At 39.4% G+C, this 25,811-nt stretch overlaps 1 long non-coding RNA gene across 1 annotated transcript in view; it reads left to right on the top strand.

The window, feature by feature from the left end:
• LOC114108997 (uncharacterized) overlaps positions 1-2,086 on the top strand; it is a 90,301-nt gene extending 88,215 nt beyond the window's left edge. Inside the window, exon 4 of the long non-coding RNA XR_003585691.3 lies at positions 1,976-2,086. This is a non-coding gene — a long non-coding RNA (uncharacterized LOC114108997). The remainder of the gene's footprint in view (positions 1-1,975) is intronic.
• The last annotated feature ends 23,725 nt before the right edge of the window (positions 2,087-25,811 follow it).

Below are 25,811 nucleotides of genomic sequence, written 5' to 3'. Positions count from 1 at the left end.
AGTGGCTAATAACTCAGAAAATGAATTCATTCATTCCACACAGTTTTCTGAATATGCATGATAATGCAGATACATAGTTTAATCTTGTTATTAAAGAATTTGGCCCAACAAACATGTTGATCTCAATGAGTTCCTGAGTGTAATGTACTGATGATGCTACAATGTGCAACAATAAAGGAGACCAAACTCGGGTTCAAAGGAAGCAAAGAGCTTGAGTGATGAGAGACTCTTTGGTCATCTAGGAGCCAAGAAAGGGGTGAGAATAGAAGAGAGGCCTTAAATTGTATTACGTCACTCCTAATTCACCTGTTACTCCTTATAACAGTTACTGCTTATAACTCATGTGTTTGTGTGCCCACTAGTCCCCTGGGGAAGTTTCTGGCTTTCCCTCTCCTGGCCTTTTCCTCTAGGTTATAATGATCATGTGCAGAGTTCCCTGAAGAAGTTCCTGGTTCTCATACAGCAGTGATGATCAAATATATTTATATAATTTTTTAATGTGTTATATTTTTTTCTACATGGTTATCTTGTGAATAAAAAATCTTAACCTGTTCAAAACACTATCTGATAAGATTGTTGGCCAACTGTGAACTTATTAAATAAAAACGTTCTTAGATGAAATACATACATTTTTTAAAAAATTTATACCCTCTGATACAAAAGTTTAACTATAAAACATTAGCCTCCGGAGTTGAACATAAACATTTAAAATAACTAAAAGACATGATAATAGTAAAAATTTAAAAAAAAAACTGAATTTGCAACATGAGGTAATCAATTGATTTTATTATTGTTAAATTATGAAATCATCAAGCATTTTGTTTTCAAAGAATACTTAAGATACAATGATATTGCAAGACATGTTGTTAAATGGAAACACAGAAACCATGGATACTTTCATTTTATACACACACACACGCACACACACACACATACATACACACTATATAGCACAAGAAATGCAACAATAATTGAACAAAATGAAATGAGAAAACTTTAGTTCATATTTTCATAGTGATGTTATATTTTCTGAACATTTTCGCTTGAACAGAAACAGTCTTAAATTTCACCCATAATAAGAACTTTACATATACCTGAAAAAATATATTTTTTGTGCTTTGAAAAATCACATTTACTCAAAAGAAAATGTGATTTTCCTATGTACTTGTTATTGGAAAGTATTGTTTAGCCAAATCGCAATAAACAGATCAATGTTTGTGGGAAATACCATTTTCTTTTTTAATGATCCCTATTCCATTTCATGGATAGGGTGGATCATGAGGGCCAAATGTAATGAACAAGGCACATTTACTTTGGAAAAGAAAAACAGTACATGTCATTATTATTATATATGCTCTATAAGTGGAGATTCCAATTCATTTCTCCATGTATTTTTAACCAATCAGACTTACATATTTATTATACAGTTTAGTTAAGGTACTCAACTCACTTTGATTCCAGTAGATATCCCTGACTTTTTGAAAGTTTGCTTTACCATACTCCTATTTTTTTTAAAAAAGACTTTTATTAGTTCCTGTTTTGGATAACCAAAAGAACTCAAAATAGAATTTACCTTTTACCCCACCCAGCCCCGCCCCCCCCCCCAGCTCCCAACAAAGACAAAAAGCAAAACTAGAGTTCAATATGTATTTCTCGGTGAACCGTTACAGACTTCACACATCCCAAGCATGAGAGGAACACTGCCAAGCTCCTTCCCCAGGAACAGCACTGAGCAGCTCCGTGTCAAGATGCCATAGGTCTGAACTGCATCTGTGAGCATCTGTGCTTTGTCTTGATTTATTTTATGCATCCATTAGCAAGTTTGTCCTAAGGTAATTGCTTCTCGGCTTTACACCATTTCTGCTTACTAAAGGTTTCATAGGAACAGTCTACTTTGGCAATCTGTATTTATAGGAAGGAGTAAAATAAAAGTTATCCTGTTTCTATTTTTGACTAGAATTTTTTTTTTTTTCAGGTAGCAGCAGACTTTAATGAATGGAAGTGAAATAAAAGGATGGGCACAATCTTTCTTCACAAGCCTTCAGCCCTGACAAAATCCGTTTGGAAAATAAATTTCTCTTTGTCACCGCCCTTCCTTCTTTTGCCTCCTGCCCTGGCCAAAGTTCACACACTTTCTTTGATCTGCTGTTCTGAGCAAATCTGAAGTGAGATGTTATTTAGAAGAAAAAAACTAATGAGAAGCTATTTGGCAGTGAAAACAATTTCCAGGGCATGGAAATCTCACCCAAAAGTCAAGACTCTTGCTAATTAGGGGCCCTTAGGGCAGCAGACTGGAGCTTAGACCTCTCTGAACCCACTGGCCTTAACGGCTACCGGACCCAGCCCACAAAACACTGTTGGCCAGACAGTCACAGCAGAGTCAATAACGGAACTCATAATGTTTCTTTTTCTTTTCTTCAACTTGATCATTACACAAAGGATACTCATTAATAAATGCTTCCATTCTCCCAGAATATTCTTTCACATGGACATTCATTTCATCTCTGAAGGGCTGGATTATCTCCATTTTCCAGTTAAAATGTTTGAATTGACGTAACTTGGAAATGATGGGGAGTGGGACTCATCCCTAGGTTTGTCTGACCCTAAAGCCTTTCATCTTTCCTATGTACTTGAGCTTCTTGCTGAAGCCATCTTCTGTGTAGCGAGGACAGTAAGCGATGGTCATTTCCAGTTCTCAGCCCTTTAGCAGGCTCTATCCACATGGGAGGAGAAGAAACACAACTTGGGGGCTGGGTGAAAGACTGGAGATGTATGTGGTTCAGTGGAGACATCCATAGAATCAAACTGCCTTGGGAAGTCAAGAGGTAAGATGTTGCTTTCATGTATGTTGTAGAATCCAAAAGATTTATCAAACCATGTCTGGAACAATGAGAGTTTCTGAGCTGTATTTTAGGTAGCTGTGTGGGAAATTGCTTAGAGAAGGTAGAGACCTGCAGACTCAATTAAGAGATTCATCTAAACAGTAGAGCAGACGAGATCGGGCGCGTTCAGGGTGGAACTCAGCCGTTAAAAAGAATACATTTGAATCAGTTCTGATGAGATGGATGAAACTGGAGCCGATTATACCGAGTGAAGTAAGCCAGAAAGAAAAACACCAATACAGTATACTAACACATATATATGGAATTTAGAAAGATGGCAATGATGACCCTGTATGCAAGACAGCAAAAAAGACACAGATGTGTATAGCAGACTTTTGGACTCTGTGGGAGAGGGAGAGGGTGGGATGATTTGGGAGAATGGCATTGAAACATGTATACTATCATGTAAGAATTGAATCACCAGTCTATGTCTGATGCAGGATACAGCATGCTTGGGGCTGGTGCATGGGGATGACCCAGAGGGATGTTGTGGGGAGGGAGGTGGAAGGGGGGTTCATGTTTGGGATCGCATGTACATCCATGGTGGATTCATGTCAATGTATGGCAAAACCAATACAGTATTGTAAAGTAAAATAAAGTAAAAATTAAAATTAAAAAAAATAAACAGTAGAGCAATCTTGAAGACCCAAATCCATGTCATCTAGTTGAAAAGGGAAAGTACATGACAAAAGAAAACAAGTTACCAACGTGTTATTGATAGGAATCAATGACAAAGTAAATATCAGTAGAATAGAATGTATGTAGGGAACAAAAAGGATCTCTGAGACCACAAACACATGAAGTTGAAGTGAGGATGAGGAAATACTAGGAGACAAGAAAACTATAATTTTTCAGTGAACAAGTCATAATTCTGTTTGAAGCTGGAATTGAATGCTTTAAAAAATTACAGCTAAGAAGTGACCTTCTAAAGATCAGTGAGTTGTAGATTCCTTTGATATAATCTTAGTCATATTCTGTAACGGTGCTGATTAATGAGGGGGGCTGGGTATAAAGCCAGTCATTAGAAGAAAATCTGACTATGGCTAAGAATAGTTCTAGACCCATGTTGGGATTAAGCAAGAATGGGACACTGTGTACCAAAAAGTTGGATATAGCTTCATGGGAAATGGCAGATACTTGGGAAAGGACATTGAGAAATCCTTGGGGATATAAAATAGGATCAATGAAATTCCTTGGTACTACATTTTTTAAACCCCGTGAGGAAAGAGGATAGACAGATGGTTCTTTAAAGCTAGGATAATTTTTTTTTCATCCAAGAAAGAAAATCCACAAATGGCCTTAATTTGCCCTCAATAAATCCATAAATAGACTCATCCTTTACTAAAATAACATAGTAATGTTTAAATTTTGAATATCATTCTGGTACAGCAAATACACCAATCTCTTTGATGTTGCTAATTGATTTGAACAAAAAGTATAAGAAATAACTTGGATTGCAATTTTTTTTTCCATAACAGTGAAGCATGTTCACCCAACAATTCTATGTGCCTGTGCATATATTTTTCTTAAGAAGAAATACATACAAATGTTGCAGTCAGTCAATATGATATATTGAGAAGTATCCTTGGATAGATTATGGTGACTGATAGAATTGGAATATACAGCATTCCCTCCCTTTCAAGAGCATTAACTTCTGAGGTTGCTGTTGAGTTCATAAGAATTCAACTCAAAAAGTCCCTAAAACAAATGAAAACTTGAAACCATATCTTCCTAATCCTTGGGGATGCCTAATCCTTAGACAAAGATCTTAGGAGCACTGCATAGACCTTAAAAATGTTGGTGGATTTTATTTCTATATTTTATTGATATCTGCATTCATGGATGGTGAAATTGATATGTGCATTTGTTCAGCATATGACCATTTATCCCAAGCTTAAGTGTGGATATTGTTCTCTGAAGACAACTCATTTGAAAATATCCAGTTGACAATGCAGTCACTCTTACTCATGGAATTTCTGATATTCAGAGACTTACCAGTTTACTCAAATTCATTAACTCAGTAAAAACACTAACTCAACAAATATTTATTAGGCACACATTACGTAAAGCTCATCAGACAAATTAATCTCTTATCTGGTTGTTTGACCAAACTCACTGGAGAGATTTGTAAAAATGGTGAAACTAATTATGTGTGTAGAAACAGCAATGTAATCAATATCTGAAAAGACCTAGATGTTTAATGTCAGTAGGCATAACGGTCTGGGAGTTTTATCCAGGTGATCAAACAAGCTTCCGATTATTAGATTATTTGTTGTCCTGAAGACGACTGATGCCATGTGTCAATAAATCACCAGTAGCGTGAGGACTTGGAAGGGAAGCATTTGCTCTTCTGTGTGCCATGGGGTACTGGATGCACATACATTAGTTCTCTGTTTTGATACACCCTTCAACCATTCATACAGCATACTCTAATAGAGTTACACGGCCATGTGGCCGGTGAAAGCTGCCTTCGGTACAGAATGCCGCCAAAGCATAAGATTTCTATTATAGAATAAAATATGGAGAACACGTAATACGTCTTTTTAGGTAAGATTATAATCACTGCCAGACTCATACTGTGTCTCTCTCCACTGTTCCTTTCCCTCCTAGTTGTTCCTTTCAGTTATTTATTTAAATATTTATTGACTCTTGGCACCGCATTAGGAGCTAGGGATACAGAGGCGAGAAGAGGGGAGAAAATGACACCTAAACAAATATCTAACCAGTGTGCTCCATGTGATGCTGGAGGTTCACAAAAGACAATATGGAAATGCAAGGAAGAGCATGCTAGTGCCAGGGGTTGCCTGGATGCCTTTGTTTTTCCAGGGCTCCTTTAAGACTTTATGGACACAGAGTTAATGACTGAAGAGGAGGGTGAGAAGTAAAGAGACCCATCCTAGGTATTTCATAGAATAGTTAGTACAAACTGGGATGAACCATAGGCCTAAAGCCCAGGTATCATTACTTTAGGTCTAGCGTCATTGCCTGGAGGAGGCAATGGGACCCCATTCCAGCACTCTTGCCTGGAAAATCCCATGGACGGAGGAGCCTGGTGGGCTGCAGTCCATGGGGTCGCTGAGGTCGGACACAACTGAGTGACTTCACTTTCAATTTTCACTATCATGCATTGGAGAAGGAAATGGCAACCCACTCCAGTGTTCTTGCCTGGAGAATCCCAGGGACGGGGGAGCCTGGTGGGCTGCCATCTATGGGTCGCACAGAGTCGGACACGACTGAAGCGACTTAGCAGCAGCAGCAGTGTTATTGCCACTACACTGCGTAGATCCGCAGCTACTTAGAGGGCCTAATATTTTAATCTATCTGACTTTCACCAAGGTCTTCAGTGCTTTAGAGCTTCCCTGGTGGCTCAGATGGTAAAGAACATGCCTGCAATGCAGAAGACCTGGGTTTAATTTCTGGGTCAGGAAGATCCCCTGGAGAAGGGACTGGCTAACCACTCCAGTATTCTTGCCTGGCCAGAGGAGCTTAGCGGGCTACAGTCCATGGAGTCAGAGACTGAGTGACTAATGCTTAGTGCTTCAATCCGGAGCTCTTTGAGATTTGTCTTTCTGTCTTTATGTCTGGTGCTTTGCATTGTACTAGTCATGAAATACATGCTCCATATGTTTTTCTGAATAAGTAAGTAAATGAAGGGACTGAGTACTGTAGATACAAACAAGGATATAAGATTCCCTGGTGGCTCAGTGGTGAATAACCTGCCTGCCAATGCAGGAGACACAGGTTTGATCCTTGATCGGAACAGCTAAGCACAAGTACCGCAGAGCGTGTGCTCCAGAGTTTGGGAGCTGCAACCACTGAGCCCACATGCCTCGACTACTGAGCCCAGGCACCCTAGAGCCGTGCTCTGCCACCCGAGAAACCACTGCAGGGAGAAGACTGGGCACCCCCTCACCACAACCAGAGAAAGCCCGCTCGGTAATGGTGACCAAGCACGGCCAAAAATGAATCAATAAAATTATTTAAAAAGAGAATATAGGTTGATGATAGACAGACAGACAGATAGATACACAGATAATAGAGATCAGAAACACTTTTGCATCCCTCAAATTATTCCAGAAAGAAGCAGTTCTAAAGCTGACATGAGTAGAGGTATTGCCAAATATTTTGTTTTGTTACTTTCACACAAGATTGTAACATAACCATTTTGACCATTGTCAATCCTCATTGCCTGACCGAAAAATTAGAAGCTCCTCTCTGGTCAATTAGATATTAAATTTCAAATTATTAAGAATAATCCAGAAAAGTCTTAGCACTAAAACTCTGGCAGCAGAAAGGCCACAGATTACATGAAGCTAAAAATGTGAATGAAAAGGGCAGTATTCTAAATGATCATAATTATTGTAAAGAAAAAGTTACTGATATTGACTCTCAAGTTTTGCACTTTTTAATCATGATATTTGGGGGTGATAAGCATGTACCTTTAATATAATTATATTACAACACTATTAAATTGAACACAAAGTCTCACATACAGCTAATATTATTTCAAGAGAATCATAATATAAGGGTCTAAATTTTATCTACATACACATTTGAAGGAAGAACAAAACAAATTCTCCAAACTAAACACAGCAAAGAAAGAGAAACTTCTGTAAGAATCTTGTGCGTTTAATAATCTTACAGATTGGAAATTATGATCACATGAATATTTAAGTATATTTTCCAGGTTGAGGATTATTGGCAGTATATCTAACTTCAATTAAAATTTTGACTGGCCTATTAAGTTTTTACTTTTATAACTTTTTAAAAATTTGATGCTAAAAGAGATCGTTACTTTTCTTCACTCTTCACACATACATATCATCAATAACTTTCTTTCCTTTTACTAAAAGAGGAAAGAAAACTTTGATAATGTTTCCAAAGACCCACAATATTTTTCTTTTCCCTTACTCCAATAAGGACAAAAAAAAAAAAAAAGAAAAATGTTTAAATCTACCATATAGAATTTCTGCAGCTCACTTAAAGAATTCCACCTTCTCAACACCCTTATATTTAACTTAATGTTTTTCAGATTTCCAAACTCTATTACCACAATGCTAAACAAATAACTATGGTTCAAAGGTCACAGAAAGAAACCTATTGGGTGAAAGGTTGAATAAGTTGAAAGAAGAGTGTTACAGCTCTAAGAAAGAGGTTTAGCAGGTTTGGGACCTTTTGCCTGCTGGCAACAGCCCATTCTTTCTTATTTTGGCTATTCACCACTAAGGTGTTAACTTTTTAGCTGCTGTGATTTGAGCTTTATTACGTTTTCTCCTTCCATTTACTTATTAAGTTAGAGGAAAGATTACTTCATGGCCAAAACAATATTTCAGATTTTATGAATTAGCTTGCCTTAGGGAAAAACCAAGTTAAATTTGTTGCCTAAATTTGTTCTCATATTTATAACCAAATTAATTCTGTAAACATGGTTCTTCAGGAACACATTGAACCATTCAGGTTAAAACAGATGTTACTCATCCATGTAAAAACCTCAAATGTAATTCTTTCTGTGTCTATCCACTCAGAAGGGGAAAGGAGGCAACCAAGCGTATCCCAGGGAGACCAAGGGCATATACAAAAGTTTTACTATCATATTTAAATTCTTCCTTTCCTCTTATTTCCCTCTTTGAGATTTTGGCAAAGAAGAGAAAGAAAATTTTGTAAAAATTGTTTTCAAGAACTAGTTGGCTTACCCATGACTTTGAATGGAAGATAACTAGTAATAATGCTAAGTCCTCATAGGGAGCCACAGACTAACAGGGATAAGAGGAAGCTGATGGGTTCTTGTAGAAATGATAACACAGAAATTCAGTGTTGGTGAATCTGTTCTCCCTTTCACTCACCTTGCCTTCATCCTGTGCTAAGTGAGGTCCCCAAACATGTAAGACACAGGCCCAGGTACAAAACTTGACATCCACTCATAGAAGAGTCGTTGGAAACTGAATGAATAAAACAAGAGAATTTATTTCAGATGGTTGAATGGAAATAGACCCTCAAGTTCAAAGAATGTTTCCCTTTTTAAGTTGGCTAAAATTGAACTGTAAAAAGTATTACACTGTTTCAGATAAGAAAGATGTAGAAAGAGATTTCCCAGGTTCAGCGGTGGTCTCAGTTCAGTTAAGTTCAGTTCAGTTCAGTTCAATTCAGTCGCTCAGCCGTGTCCAACTCTTTGCGACCCCATGAATCGCAGCACGCCAGGCCTCCCTGTCCATCACCAACTCCCGGAGTTCACTCAGACTCACGTCCATCGAGTCAGTGATGCCATCCAGCCATCTCATCCTCGGTCGTCCCATTCTCCTCCTGCCCCCAATCCCTCCCAGCATCAGAGTCTTTTCCAATGAGTCAACTCTTCGCGTGAGGTGGCCAAAGTACTGGAGTTTCAGCTTTAGCATCATTCCTTCCAAAGAAATCCCAGGGCTGATCTCCTTCAGAATGGACTGGTTGGATCTCCTTGCAGTCCAAGGGGCTCTCAAGAGTCTTCTCCAGCACCACAGTTCAAAACCATCAATTCTTCGGCGTTCAGCTTTCTTCACAGTCCAACTCTCACATCCATACGTGACCACAGGAAAAACCATAGCCTTGACTAGACGGACCTTTGTTAGCAAAGTAATGTCTCTGCTTTTGAATATGCTGTCTAGGTTGGTCATAACTTTTCTTCCAAGGAGTAAGTGTCTTTTAATTTCATGGCTGCAGTCACCATCTGCAGTGATTTTGGAGCCCAAGAAAATAGTCTGACACTGTTTCCACTGTTTCCCCATCTATTTCCCATGAAGTGATGGGACCAGATGCCATGATCTTCGTTTTCTGAATTGAGCTTTAAGCCAATTTTTTCACTCTCCTCTTTCACTTTCAAGAGGCTTTTTAGTTACTCTTCACTTTCTGCCATAAGGGTGGTGTCATCTGCATATCTGAGGTTACTGATATTTCTCTCGGTAATCTTGATTCCAGCTTGTGTTTCTTCCAGCCCAGCCTTTCTCATGATATACTATGCATAGAAGTTAAATAAGCTGGGTGACAATATACAGCCTTGACGCACTCCTTTTCCTATTTGGAACCAGTGTGTTGTTCCATGTCCCCTTCTAACTGTTGCTTCCTGACCTGCATATAAGTTTCTCAAGAGGCAGGTCAGGTGGTCTGGTATTCCCATCTCTTCCAGAATTTTCCACAGTTTATTGTGATCCACACAGTCAAAGGCTTTGGCATAGTCAATAAAGCAGAAATAGATGTTTGTGGCCTAGGTATGTACATATTTGGGTTTGAACATCACATGTGCATTAGCTGCGTTAACTTCTACTTGTGTCTAAACAAAGAATAGCCCATGGCCACTGCATAGCCTCATAGTAATTCATGGGACTAAAGCTAAATTACACACCTAGGTCATTAGCACCGACTCAATGTATTTTCATAATCCAGTGTAACGGTGCTATGTGTTCTAAGTTGCTTCTGTCGTGTCCAACTCTTTGTGACCCTATGGACTGTAGTCCACCAGGCTCCTCTGTCCATGATTTATCCAGGCAAGAATACTGAGGTGGGTTGCCATGCCCTCCTCCAGGGGAACTTCCTGACCCAGGGATCGAACTTGCATCTCGTACATCTCCTGCATTGTAAGGCAGGTTCTTTACCACTAGATCCACCTGGGAACCCCCAAATAGTGGGAAAAGTTTATTTCTACTCTACAGGTTGAATTTCCCTTTGAGTAATCTATGGATGCTGGAGAAGGCAATGGCACCCCACTCCACTACTCTTGCCTGGAAAATCCCACGGACGGAGGAGCCTGGTGGGCTGCAGTCCATGGGGTCGATAAGAGCGACTTCACTTTCACTTTTCACTTTCATGCATTGGAGAAGGACATGGCAACCCACTCCAGTGTTCTTGCCTGGAGAATCCCAGGGACAGAGGAACCTGGTAGGAGGCCATCTATGGAGTCGCACAGAGTCGTGCATGACTGAAGCAACTTAGCAGCAGGAGCAGCAATCTATGGATTCAGGATAAGGAGGGTGAGGTCTGTTTTGTCCATCCTGGATATATCTCTACTATACCTAGACTTTTAAAGAACTTTCTAAGTTACACTTTACACTTTTCTCATTTCATTATCTTATTATAAATATGTTTGCTTATATCTTTCACCCCTTGACTAAGTCCCATTTAGGTATATGAGCTGGTTGAAAGTGGAAATGGTATCACTGGATTTTAGACTCTTAATCTTAGCGCATGTTAGTGTGAACAGTTCAATATTTTTACCTGAATATGTCCCGGAGGAAGTAGACCACAATTTTATAACTGACATGGCCATTTATGATAGCTTCAGACTGCAGTTGGTCTTTTGAGTATTTTTAGAAGAGAAACGGAGCATGGTCCATGCCTCTCAAACCGAATCAAGCCAAAAGTCAACATTCAGAAAGTTAGTTTAGAATGTATCAGTCCCCAGAAGGTTCATGCTCAACTCGTGCTCTGCTGACACTTGCATGTTATTGCTTCAGCCAAGACACGTGTGCATGGTGTCGGTAAAACACTTTTTAGATGGGCCAATCCAGGATCAGACCACAAAGAAGCAGGACAAGAAGAATGCAGTTTTTCCAGCAATATCTCTTCAGAGTGGCCAGAGACTCGCCCACCAGGAACTTCTAACAGTTCCTCCTTCCAACAGGAGGCATTTAGCAGTTATTCTCTAAAAGCCATGCCCACTGTTTTAACCCTCACTGCTGAAAAGCAAGGAGCAGCTCACTAAGTTTACAAGCAGTCCCTGTATTTACCATGAGTTATGTTCCTGGAAAAGGCATTGTAATTCACAGTGATGTAAGGAGAATCTGATTTTCCCATTGAAGCGATGTTGTAACATGGGACTCTGAGTCTAAGAGCCTGTTGCTTGATGACTTACAGAAATGACAGCAAACACCACCTTTAATTAAATGCACAACATATTTAAGTGCTGTAAGGTGTAAAGCTTTTCAAGGTGTGGGAAAAGCATTTAAACTGGGAGCATGATGACAAGTTCATTTACTTTTATAAAATTGTATTTCTTTAAGGCAATTTCTGAAGAGGGTAAGAGACAATGTGGAAATTAAATGGTTCAAAGCTGACATTGAGAGAGACGATACGCAAGACAGGCAAAGAAGAAAATATATCGTCATGCAGAAAAACACAACACCATGATGGGCACAGGCCTGCGGAACAAAGCACAAGTGGCAACGTGATGTGATTGGACGTGGAGCACCGCACAGGAAAATCTCAGTCTTAAGCGTAAATAAGACATAAATAAAAAATAAGCCAGCCCATGAGCAAGACACCTAGCTTCCTAAGGTTGCAAGTTCAATTGCAAAAGTGACTGAGAGAAGGAAGGAAGTAGAGAGGGAGAAACAGAAAGAAAAAGGAAATGAGAAAGAAACGAAGGAAGAAAGAGAGAGAAAGAAAGGAAAGAAGGAGTGAAAGAAACAGAATGGAGAGAGGGAAGGAAGGAAGACTGATTAATGAAAGGCCCTCTGGCTAAACATACGAGATTTACGATTTCCTAGCAAAGATTCTTTTGCTAGTATTTCAAAAGGAAGAAGTAAATGAAGTGTGGGCAGAACAGAGACTGCAGATAAGTTCCTGTAATACTGTATTTTCAGAGTATTGGATTCAGCGTGGTGGGAAGGATGAGACAGAAAAGACTTAGTTACTTGTCAACCAAGCTAAAAGAAAATTCTTTGCAAATATGGAGAAGACAATTGAGAGGTATCTCAAATGTTCCTTTATCCTCAGTGTGGGGTTACAAGAGTGGCAGAGAATGCAGTGTGTGTTTTCCATACACTTTAAGAGGATCAGGGATCAGAGAACCCAGGAAAATAGGATTCTTTCTTACAGTCTGATAGAAAAACAAGTTGGTGTTCATCAAAATTCTTTGAAATAGATGATCTATTTTTCCATTAAAGAATCACAAAATCTAAAGAAATCATATAGAGAGATTTCTAGCTTTTAACTTAGGTAAGCTTAACTCAAACATAGATACAAATACAGCGATGTTAAACCGTTTGTTTTAAGAAAGCAGTTCCCCTTTTCGTTTAAACTGGGTGCATATGCATGCGTGTGGATGGTGTGTGTGTACAGGCCTGTGTACTGGAGCTCATCTTTCCTTGGCTACTTCTTTTCTAGTTGTTTAAGAAGCAAAGATTCCTGTGGGAACGCAGTTTGGTTTCTGCATCCAGAAGACCCAATCTGTGGAGGACACACTGACTAGCATAAAAAGATGAAATCCAGGTGCTTCTGGTGAAACTATGAAAGAGACTATATTATTTCTTCCTTCTGGACACACAGGTCATCTATGTTTCACTGCCTCCCTTGAAAGTGCCTCTGGACATATGTCTGGGATGACACCAGAGGAATGTCAGGCAGCACCGGGATGCCAGCCACGGCCAGGTCAGCCAAGGGGAAGCCACCAGCAACAGTCCTTCTGGTTTTCTCTTCATCCCACCCTTCTGGAGCAACCGCGATAGCTGCAGGCTTGATGAAGAGTCACAAGATGGAAAACACCTGGGCCTCTGACTTTCTTCTTGGTGGATATCACCTTGGAATTTATGTGATCTAGAAGTAAATTATATTGTATTAAGCCACTGATATGGGGGAGAACCATTGTTTGCAGCAGCCGTCTTCGACTCTACCAAGAGATTCATTCCACCATTTTCCTTACCCTTTCCCAATTTTGTGCCATCAGAGGGTCTAAGTCCAGGAACATCTGGATCTAAAGAACTCTGAGCAGCCTCACCCATGTCATCAGCACTTCCAGGTACTCGCTTGGATGTCTGATACCTGTCACATAGGTATTGCATGAAGGGAAATAACGTCTTAAATTCTCTACTCTGTTACTCTGTTCTAGGCACTTCCCTAGTCCTCCTACTATCCTCGCGATTATCATTTTCAGGCCAGTGAGATACGATGAAGAAAGGTTAAAGGTTATATACTGTGTGCCTCAGACAGTAAAGGATCTGCCTGTAATACAGGAGACCCAGGTTCAATCCCGGAGTCGAGAAGATCCCCTAGAGAAGGGAATGGCTACTTTTTCCAATATTCTTGCTTGGAGAATCCCATGGACAGAGGGGCCTGATGGGCCACAGTCCATTGGGTCGCAGCATTGTCAGACAACATTGAGCAACTAAATCTCTGGGAGACACGATTCACATGGGTTCATGGACGCAGGCGTGCTTAGTCATTCAGTCGTGTGCAACTCTTTGTGACCCCATGGACTGCAGCCCGCCAGGCTCCTCTGTTCATGGGATTCTCCAGACAAGAATAGTGGAGTGGTTGCCATGCCCTTCTCCAGGGGATGCATAATGTCCTCTAAATTCTCTCGCACAAATCAAATATAACTTAAAAGTTTGCATCAAGAGAAAGAATATTCTTTCCTCATGATATCTTTTCAATCTTCAGTTCCTGGCACTATTTCTCTGCTTTATCGTTCCTGAAATTTTTCTCTCCTTGGGAAGGCTTAATCCCTTTAATGAGCTTTAGGGCACAGTCCTCTTTCTGCAATGGAGACTGTTTACCCCTGGATTGCTAGGTGAGTTCTTCCTTGCCACTAAAAATGTGTGTAAGTCACTGGGAAATGGGAAACTTCCAGCCATAAAAACTATTTTCTGTTTCTCAAAAGCAAAGTGTTAATAACAGATATAACCTATGATAATCTGTCAGATTTGAAAAAAAGAACTGGAGAACAAGCAGGAAGAAAGCACAAAATTTGTTTTTATTTTATTTTTTAAATTTATTTTTATTGAATGAAATTTCAAGCTTTTTTAAAAAAATTTCTATTGGAATATTGTTGCTATGCAGTTTAGTGTTAGTTTCAGGTATACAGCAAAGTGATTCAGTTATAGATATATATTCATGTGTATATATTATGTATACATACATATATATAACTATATTAAAATATATATGTATTCTTTTTTAGCTTCTTTTGCATTACAAATTATTACAAAATATTGAGTTAAATTTCTTGTGCTACAGAGTGGGTCCTTGTCAGTTATCTATTTTATATAGTGTAGTCTCTATATTTTAATCCCAAAGAATTTTTTAGAAGAAAACTTGTTTCCATTAAATTATCAAAGAATGAAAAAAACAAGCTGAGGCAAGATTTATCTTTGTAAGCTCACCTTAAGTTCTCAGGCAGCTGACTTTTCAGTTGTCTTGTGCAGACCTGGCCCATTACAAAATTCCTGGAAAACTTCTCATTGGTCATAATTATCCTCAAGATATTATGACTATGCCCCTTTGCAGGTTTCTCCTACATGAACTGAAAATTAAGTGGGGGGAAAAAACCTACTCACAAAGAAAAAGTAAAATCTGTCAGCTTAGCATTTTATTTTAGCATTACACAAGCAAGAATGTTACATATTCCAACATAAGTTGAAAGGTTCTAATGATTTTTTTTTTAATTGCAACGATTAGGATGGTGTAGTTAAACAGAACCCTGCTAAGTGAGGGTACGAACCATAAAAATCTCAAAAGGAGTCATCAGACAGAGCCTCCTGCAGCTGGGAAGCATCAGGGAACAGCGGCTCGCTCTGAGCAGCCCCAGCACGACAAACAGCTGTGGGAGACTGCAGAAATGACAGGCTTCTACAGCAGTCTGGAAAATGTACGACCAGTCCTCAGAGACCACTAGCGAGGACTGGATGGATCACGGGGGTTTTCTCTAGGTAAAGAAGTACACAGTGATCATAACAAAGGAAAAAGTGAATCCATGAGAAAAACGAAGTGATCATTTTTATTTAGAGGACGAGCAAGGCTTTCCATCACATTCTCCTTTATGTGGGTTAACCAAATGAAGGTGGATTTCCCTGGTGGCTCAGACAGTAAAGAATCTGCCTGCAACGCGGTAGACTGGGCTCCATTTCTGGGTCGGGAAGATCCCCTGGAGGAGGGCTGCAACCCACTCCAGTATGCGTGCCCAGAGGATCCCCATGGACAGAGGAGCCTGGTGGGCTGTAGTCCATGGGGTCGCAAAGAGTCAGACATGATTGAGTGACTAAGCACAAGCAAGTAAGATACTGAAATATTTCATTTTCTTCAGCTTCCTTAACTAGCTGACTCAATTTGTAGCATTTATTGAATATATGCTAAGTGCCAGACAGTACTCTGAGCACATGGTCATCTTTATCTAACATCACTATTTAATGTCAGTCAATCAGAGGAACAATATTTACTGAGGACCTTCATGGGGGGAAAGTAGTTAGAGCCAAATGCTGCAAGGGAATACAATAAAGATAATTTTTCAGGTTTCCCAAAGCTTGTTGGCATAATTGGGGAAATAAATGTACAGGCACACACACTGAAAGCACAAATTAATACGGTGTTGAGTGATAAAGACTGACAGGAGACAGGGCAGTGATCTGGAAGGACGGGCTGGCCAGTCTAGAGAAAGTTCCATATTTGAGAACTCAAGAGGGAACACACGTAGAGTGTTCAGTGGGAACTTGTGCTTCCCCCAAAGGGCTGAAATCATCATGGCATGTCAGAACGAAGAGGAAAGGCTAGTGCTTATTCATCATTGTGATGACCATTTTCACATACATTTATTTACACAAATAAAGCCCAGACCTAACTTTCAACTTTTCATGTTTTTCTATTTGCACGCACACACACACAAATAAATGCACACAAAATTCATCATATTAAAAATATTATTTGTCGGTCATATGTTGACTAATTTTGACAAAAAAAATATTGTGATTTTTCCGTTTTCCATATTTGGCTATTTATAAAGAGAAAATTAAGCATATCATTGGCTACTTTCCCTTTATTTTTTAGCAAAATGAACTCAAGTAGTTGTCTAAAAATCTTAGATTTAAAAATATATTTCCAGGTTTTTTAAATGAACAGATAATTGAGGCCCTAATAAAATGATTATTTTGTGAATCAGCTTGTCATGTCAGTTTTTTTTTTTAAATTTCTGTGAGCTAGGGTGGGGTTAAGACAACCCACCTTACTATGTATATAATTAGGTCACAAATATGTGCTACTATAGACACTGTACAAATGTTACTGAATTTCTAATTTGTTACATGCGTGATCAGTTGCTAATTGTGTCTGATTCTGTAGACCACCAGGTTCCCCTGTCCATGGGATTTTTCAGGCAATAATACTGGAGTGGGTTGCCATTTCCTCCTCCAGGGCATCTTCCCGATTCAGGGATCGAACCCATGTCTCCTGCACCTCTTGCATTGGTAAGCAGATTCTTTACCACTGCACCGCCTGGGAAGCCCTTCCTAACTTCTTGTATCTAAATGAAAACTCCTGCCTTGAAGGATGATTATTACAGTTTCCTTGTAAGAATAAAATACCACCAAACAGTACACCTTGAGGAATAAATATGCATCATACGTGCTTGAAATTTGCACACAGTACAGGTCAGGTTGTTAATGAAGCCATAAACTATAGTATGTCTGAAGTTCTAAACATCACTTTATTCAGCTGGCCTCATGGTTAAGAGAGCAGAAGATGTTTACTGCCAAAAGCCACCCTCTGGCCCATTCATAGCCAGCTCTTTGTAAATAAACATATAACCTTTGCAAGGTAATTTAAGGCTGTGCCTTAAAGCCTTAAAGAAGATGCTAAAAGTGAACTGAGAGAGAGAGGGAAGATAAAAAATCTCATGAATAAAGTCGATGGCTGCAGGCTAGGCGGTTATTAAGTCCCAAGCTGTTTTTCCTTCACTTTTCCTCACCACTGAAATAAAAACAATTATTGCTATGATGCTCTAAAATTAGAACACATTTGTCGTTTTTAAAGGCAGCTACAACTGAACTTGAGCTCAGCGGTAAAAACGGAGGCAAAGAAAACAGTTGTGCCCCAGGTCTGCCCTCTTGGAGTGTGGCATCAGCCAGGGAGGAGAACTGTCAGCCAACAAGAGTCTGGGGTTTATGCAGAGGGACATGGGTGAAAAGTCTTCATAAAGGGGATTTAAGAAATCCCATTGGATGGTTTCCTAGGGCAGGGGTGCTACAGCTTCCATCACTATTACACAGAGAGCGCTGCTTACACTCACTCTGTGGGGATTGGCTGTAGCCCCACTAGAATGGTACGCTTTATTATTCCAGATGGCCAGCCTTCAAGGAATGTGCTGGTGTGTTCGAGAAAACCCGGAGATGTTAAACAGCTTTATTCCCTGCTCTCTTCGGCAGCTGCTCAGAGAGAGCTTTGCCTAAATAATCAATTATTAATGACCAAAAGCCTCCACCTCACTTAGGCTAAGAGGGAAAAGTCAAAATGGGTAACTCTGGTTCAATGACCAAAGTGAATTAGCCAAAGGAGGCTTTTATTCAGAAGATGCAATCGTGTCTGCCCTCCCAGCCCACATTTGCCTCAACTTCCTTAGACATCTCAGCCAAATAAAAGATTTGTCCAGTGCCCTTAATTACTGAGATAATTGCCTTAATTCTCTCCTCACTTTGCTAATGTAGTTCTGGCTTTGAAACTTATCCTTTATCCATTAGATCATTGTAATTGAAAAAACTGGATTATGACTCAATGAATCCTAATCTAGCCTTTTTTTAACAATATGTGAAGAGTGGGAAAATGATGGATAGATAGACAGACAGTGGAGAGAGAATATGTGTCGATAGACTACATATAAAGTTATATTAAATGCATATTAAATACATTATATATATATATATATATATATTCAATCCTATGCATAAGGAAAGAACAGATTTCCAAGGCAGAAATACTCCCATATGTCCAAGCACAAATTCTGAGATGGCTTAAATAAGGAATTAGTTTTCTGTCATGTAAATATTTGATTGTGCTTTTAAATAATCTAATTTTCCACCATAAATTCATTTAAATTTAAAAAAAGCTAAGGCTGAGGGATGTTGACTGTCAGAATGGAAAGACCTGATTTTATGCCTTCACAAAGTGTTGCTCACGTCTGCGGGTCACAAGTCTTCCGAGGCTCTGAATGCTCATTCTTCGCCTGCCTCCCACCACCATGAGGTGAAGGGCAAGTTCAACCTTGGGATGGAAGACAAGGGTCGTCCTGTATTCCATCAGCCCACCAGCCTCCACTGGTGTTTAGGATGAAGTCACAAACTGCTGCCTTTTAGTGTGGCTCCTGTGGCGATTCTGAGAGAACTGGCTTTCGTTTTAATGCTATTGTAAAATGTCTAGAGATGCTTAGCTACAAGGCACTATAAAAGTTTAAGATATTATTGTTAAAAGGACACAGCAAAGCTATTCATAGTAAAGATTCAGCTGACTGCAAAAGCACAGGGGCTGAAGAGTAGGAGAATCCAAGAGGGTTTCTGTTATCATTAGTTTCGTTGTTTTAATTTTCAAGTCTTTCCATCAACAATTTTGCAGGATATAGCTAATCATGGTGCTATAAATAGGGACTTCACATCAGTTTTTGTTTGTTCCAGGGAGGTTGTAGCTTGAACTGAACTAAAAAGCATAAAAATATGCATCATCCTCAGAATAATCCAAGAAAGAAAGATGTATTTATTAACCAACAGAGCAATTATCTTGTTCCTCATTCTGGTCCTTAATTCTTTCTTTGATTCAGTCTGTGGAAATGATGCTTCTTTTATCACGTCTTTTCAAATATCTATATGATTTGTCCAGATCCATCTTCCCAGACAATTCAGATTCAAAACCCTCTGGGAATTGAAAGATGTGTTTGAGTGTTCAATAGCATTCCCTCAACGCATTCCCTGAACATCTTTTAGCTGTAATCATTGGCCTGGCTTCTGGACATAAGATACTGAGTAAATGTGAGCATGGTGCCTGCCCTCGTGGAGTTCAGTAAACCAGGGAGACACACACATTCATCATGAGAGCACTCAGAAAAGCAAAACATCCTAACTGATCCTATGAAGTGGTCCAGGGGGCTGTGTGTGTCTAAAATAGGATCTATGACTTAAACAAAGAAAGCTTTCTTAAAAACCACAAGTGAAAGTGAAAAGAAAAAGGCACTCAGTTGTGTCCCACTCTCTGCGACCCCATGGTGTATAGCCCCCCAGGCTCCTCTGTCCATGAGATTGTCCAAGCAAGAATATCGGAATGGGTTTCCATGCCCTCTTCGAGGGGATCTTCCTAACCCAGGGATCAAACCCAGGTCTTCTGCATTGCAAGTGGATTCTTTACCACCTAAGCCACCAGAGAAGTCTAAAATCACAAGAGCTAATATTTATTGAAACTTCTTATAAACTGTAGTTGAGACCCAGGTTTGATTGCTGGATTGGGAAGATCCCCCGTAGAACGGAATGGCAACCCACTCCAGTATTCTTGCCTGGAGAATCCCATGGACAGAGGAGCCTGGAGGGCTACATACAGCCCATGGGGTCACAGAAAGTCAGACATAACTGAGTGACTAACAGTTTCACTTTGAACAGGAATGATTCGTGGCAGGCAGGTTCCAGATCTTTCTCTAGAGCAGCTGATCTCTACCTGATGGTTTGGCATTCCAGGATACTTCCATCTATCTCAAAATCCTCATCTCCACATGATGTACCCTGCTTTGCTGCAGCAGAGAGAGAAGGAATAATGAAAACAATGCTGGTCGTAAACGCTGTCCCCAGGGAGGGAAATACGTTGCTTATCTGTGTATTTCAATCACATGGCCACGACGAATTTCGAGTGAGATCCTTTCGTGTGTGGCCAAGTAGAGGAGAAGCAGAAACGTGAACGAGCATCAGCACCGTCTAGCACTGTAAGCCAAGCACAGGAGAGAAGGGCAACTTTATTCTTTTTAACTGAAGTATAGTTGATTCACATGCTTCAGTTTCGAGTGTACAGTAAAGGGACTCTGTTCTCTCTCTCTCTACATATATATACACATACATATATATATATTTAGCTATATATATGTGCGTAATATATATATATATTTCAAATTCCTTTCTTTTAAAGATTATTACAAAATGCGGAGTCTAGTTCCCTGTGTTATACAACAGGTCCTTGTTGCTTACCAACATTTTGTTATATAGTAGTATGTATATGTTAATCCCAACTTCTAATTTATCCCTCCTCCCATCTTCCCCTTTGAAAACCATACTTTTTTTCCTATGTCTGTGAGTCTATTTCTGTTTTGTAATTATATCCATCTCTATCAGGTTTTTTTTAGATTCCATGAATAAGTAATATCATATGATATTTATCTTTTTCTATCTGACTTCACTTCGAATGATCATTCTAGGTCCATTCATATTGCTGCAAATGGTATTATATTGTTCTCTTTTATGGTCTGAGTATATTCCTGTGTGTGTGTGTGTCTACACACCACATCTTTTATCTGTTTGTCTGTCAGCAGACATTTAGGTTTCTTCCATGTCTTGGATATTGTAAATACTGCTGCAATGAACATTTGGGTGCATTTATCTTTTCAAATTACAGTTTTCTCTGGGTCTATGCCCAGAAATGGAAAGACTGTCTTGGCATAAATGGCATCCTGTACAAAGATCCTCCTGTAGGGGTGGAGCTTGGCTATTGTAAAGCATGCAGAAGGGTAGTTTGCCATGGCAGATACGAGTTAGACCATTCAGAGTCCATGCTAGTATGCTTACCACATTTAACAAGTATTCGAAAGATCCAAGTGTTCCAGGTCTCATTCTAGCCACACATTCTGCACTGGATCCTCGCCAAACTAATGCCCCATTTTATTGTATCCAAGACACCATCAACTGTAAGTCAAATCTTTCGTTTGTGTACTGTTATAAATAAATAACAATGGAAAAGCCACTATCAAGGAAACTATGGCATAAGCTTTCTTATCCCTTAGAATATTTACTTTATACTCACTGAGAGGATACTTTTAGTCTACATATATCAGTTTTTATCATCTATTATTCTAGTTGTGTGTGTGTTTATGCCAAATAAATGAATTGAGGAATACTGCTACTTCTTATTTTCAGAACATGACTCTACTGAAGCACTTTTTCACTCCAAATCATTGAAATCCATATCTGAGTTTTCAATTCCAGTATTGTCCACAGTGCTATCAATACAGATGGTGAAGTTATCTTCTAACAAAATAACTAAATGCCATTGGTGCTAGATTTGTAGGCCAGCTCTCCAATTATGAAGAATTGGCCTACTCTTGACTCCCAATTCAGAAATGTAACTAAACATGCCTGACTTGTTATCTCTCCTCCCCCCTCCATATCTATTTGGATCCTAATGATTACAAGGACTGCTCACTACTGCTTCTGGAATTTTTGAAAGTCATTAACAATCAGTCTACTAGTTTTGATGCTACAGTCTTTGATGTTTACACATGTGACAGGCAATGACAATTATATCACAACTGCCACCTGGACAGTAGCAATTATAAGATATTGTCTATTGTAAGACATGGTCCAATTTCAAGAATATTAAAACGTAGGAAGATCTTGAAATTGAATAAAATATGGTAGTAATGTTTACTCTCTCCTTACTTATGCCAGATATTGAATCCAACACCATCTATTAATTCATTTAATTTTGAAACAGCCCATGTAGATATTATTTGATAGATAACACAAAACTTGGCAAAAAATGGGAAATTCCTATAATACCTTGTCCAAATCATGGATCCTGGCTGAAAACTGAGAACTTTCACCCTGATACATTCAGCTCTCAACATTGTAATGCATGGCTGGAGGGAGAAATTATTACAACCCATCTACTGGTGGCCAATGAAAACTCAGGGCTATTCACACTGCAGAATGGCAGAAACCAACACAACATTGTAAACCAATTTTCTTCCAATTAAAAAATAAGTTTATTTTTTTAATAATTAATTTAAAAAACCCTCAAGGCTATTGAATGATTTTCCTTACTCTAATTGTTGAAACTGAGCATACTGTTCAATATTTTTTAATTGGTCTGCGTGCATGCTAAGTTGCTTCAGTCATATCCAATTCTGTGCTACCCTATGGACTGTAGCCTACCAGGTTCCTCTGTCCATGGGATTCTCCAGGCAAGAGCACTGGAGTGGGTTGCCATGCCCTCCTCCAGGGGATCTTCCCAATCCAGGGATCGAATGCAGATCTCTTATGCTTCCTGCAGCCGGGTTCATTACCACTAGCACCACCTGGGAAGCCAACCGGCCTACACAGGTGTAATCCAAATCTCTATTTAGACATAATGACACCAACATTCCAGGCCTGGATTTTAATCCTTTCCTAAATGGAGAAGTTGAACAGGTAAAACGCAGTTGTTTTTTCTCAGTAGGGTTTGTTGCAATGATGAATGGAGAACTAGACATATTCTCATTGCTATGGAGATGACTTTGATTTAAGCTCCTAAAATACCCTCTTGCATCTTCAAAAAGGGGTGAACATGGTGTGCCCAGGGTGGATCTTCCGTGAATTTCTCCTGGCTCAGTGGAGCCAGGAGGAGCCTCTATTTGATTCGCCTCTGTCCAGCTCCTAGTGAGCTGTCCTTTTCCTGAATATACATCCTTCTGTCTGGTCAAGTGTAAAGATAGTGAGATGGTTAAGCAGATCTTGTATATACTCATAAGAGCTTATGACAGCTTCTGTTATTCCACATTTCCAGCCTATCATTCACATTATTATGAAATGAATACTTACCCCCTTGTGTTAATCTATGTTTCCACCCTGATGACAAGGTGAAATTACCCATTAAGAAAAACCTAGCCAGAGGTGGAAAAAACAAAGTTTTCTACTTTTCTTTTAGACCTCACAAGAACTTGATGAGTTCAATCCCAATCCCAAATTGGGAATTTTAAGCTCAAATTCCATTTCCTTTCAGCCCAAATCTGACATCCTTATGCAAATAAAATAAAGGCTTAAAGATGCTTTTAAAAAACCTTCTCCTGGGTTTTGGATGCTAAAAATGTTTTATTTTTTTAAAAAAAGTTCAATGAACTAAGCTTAAATGAATCAGAAAACATGGGTCAAATTTTCCTTAATATACCCTTGGGTTTGAAAATTAAGGGAAAAGTACTGGGGAAAGTCAACCCTGAATATTCATTGGAGGGACTGATGCTGAAGTTGAAGCTCCAATACTTGGCCTCTTAATGCAAAGACTCTTTGGAAAAGATCCTGATGCTGGGAAAGATTGAAGACAAAAGGGAAAGAGGGTGGCAGAGGATGAGATGGTTAGATAGTATCAGCAACTCATGAATTTGAGCAAACATGAATTTGATCATGAATTCATGGACACTCATGGACATGAATTTGAGCAAACTCTGGTAGATAATGAAGGACAGGGGAGCCTGTCATGCTGCAGTCCATGGGGTCGCAAAGAGTCAGACTCAACAACAACTAGGGAAAAACTTTCCCTGGTTGTTCCAAAATAAGAGCATTTGGGGAAAGCTGGCAAGAACTGACGAGTCTAAAGTATAGCCAGTTTCACCCATCTCTTGTTGACAAAACCAGAACCATCATTACAGAAAGCATGGAGGATCAGCGTAGATGTTGGAGAAATAATACTGTTTTTTTTGTTTTCTTCTAGAACTTGAAGTTTTGTATTTACACATGATTATTTCATTCTGGTAAGAAAAGAATAGAGATATATTCTAAAAACATTCTAACTTGGCTTCTCATGGTATATTAAAAGCATAATATAGAGGCACAGTCTCAAAGTTTGGAGGTTTAACCCCAGGGAGAGAAAATTATGGTTCTCTCCATTTATCCATGAACCCTGCAGCTGGTAAGACTGCACTCTGTTAGTAATTACACTGAACAGATGAGGGACTTTTTAATTCTTTTTTTTTTTTTTCTGACCTGCCGTTAAAGAAAATTTGCTTGTTTTATTTTTGGTTAAAAAATGATGAGGCAGCACCAACCCCAGTTTCACCCCAGAGCTGTTGATTTTTTCCCCCTCCTTCCTAATTTGTTTCAGACTAGGAGTGCAGAGTCCCATTTTAGTGGGAAACATTTGCTGCCAAGACCTTCAGGGGTTTTATCTGCAGTTTATTTTGTTAACTACAAGCTTTAGATTGTTGTGAGTTTTTTTTTTTTCTTCTTCAAACTTTGCAGCAGAAAAGTTCATCTTCAGATTTTAGGAAACAAATTTAAAGCAAAAAGAAAGGGAAGGATGGGTTTGGAGTAGTCGAAAATGTCAGCAGTTGTCTAAAACCAACGATATTTATAAAGAGGAATCATAAATAATACAAATGAATTCACTGTCTTACAGGTTTAGGAGCCTGGTCCACACTCCACTCCCACCCTTCCCCTTGTAATTCAAATTTAACACTAATAAAAGAGAGGAACTAAAGATAATTGGCTAGAATCAAGCATTACATAGCAGGCATTTCACAAGCTGACCCAGCTAAGCAACTGCAACTCAGTGCATTTTAACTTATTAGTTCAGAACAGAAAACAATGGCTCATGAGGTGGAAAGAATGTGCTACAACACCCCCATTGCCCTGCCTGGTATTTATAAAGTTTTGGCAGAATTTCATAGCAAGTTTTAAAATAATGTGAAAGTGGCCTGTTTCCGGTTTCTACCCTGCACCATGCCTGTGCTGAGGATGTTGTGGTCAGGGCAAGTGGCCAAGGATTTTGCCTGGCAACAGGAGTGGAACAGACAAGTGCTAATAATCCTCATGTATTTGTACAGTGCTTTCTTATTTGATGTTTCAAGGAACTTCATATAGACCCTCTCATTTGGTTCTCATCACAAGCCTGGTAGATCAACCTGGTTTTATTTTACTGATGATGAAACCAAGATTAGCAAAGATGGGGGACTTGGTCAAAGTGATGTAGTTGGTAAGAATGGCTGTAGACATTTAATAAACTTTTCTGACCCTCCAGTCAGTTCAGTTCAGTCGCTCAGTCATGTCCGACTCTTTGCAACCCCATGGACTGCAGCACGCCAGGCCTCCCTGTCCATCACCGACTCCCGGAGTTTATTCAAACTCATGGCCATTGAGGCGGTGATGCCATCCAACCATCTCATCCTCTGTCGTCCCCTTCTCCTCTTGCACTCAATCTTTCCCAGCATCA

This window comes from Ovis aries, chromosome 18 (assembly GCF_016772045.2).
Source record: "Ovis aries strain OAR_USU_Benz2616 breed Rambouillet chromosome 18, ARS-UI_Ramb_v3.0, whole genome shotgun sequence".
Taxonomy (NCBI): domain Eukaryota; kingdom Metazoa; phylum Chordata; class Mammalia; order Artiodactyla; family Bovidae; genus Ovis; species Ovis aries.
Note: the sequence above shows the minus strand (reverse complement) of the source record. Positions and strands in the feature narration are given on the sequence as shown.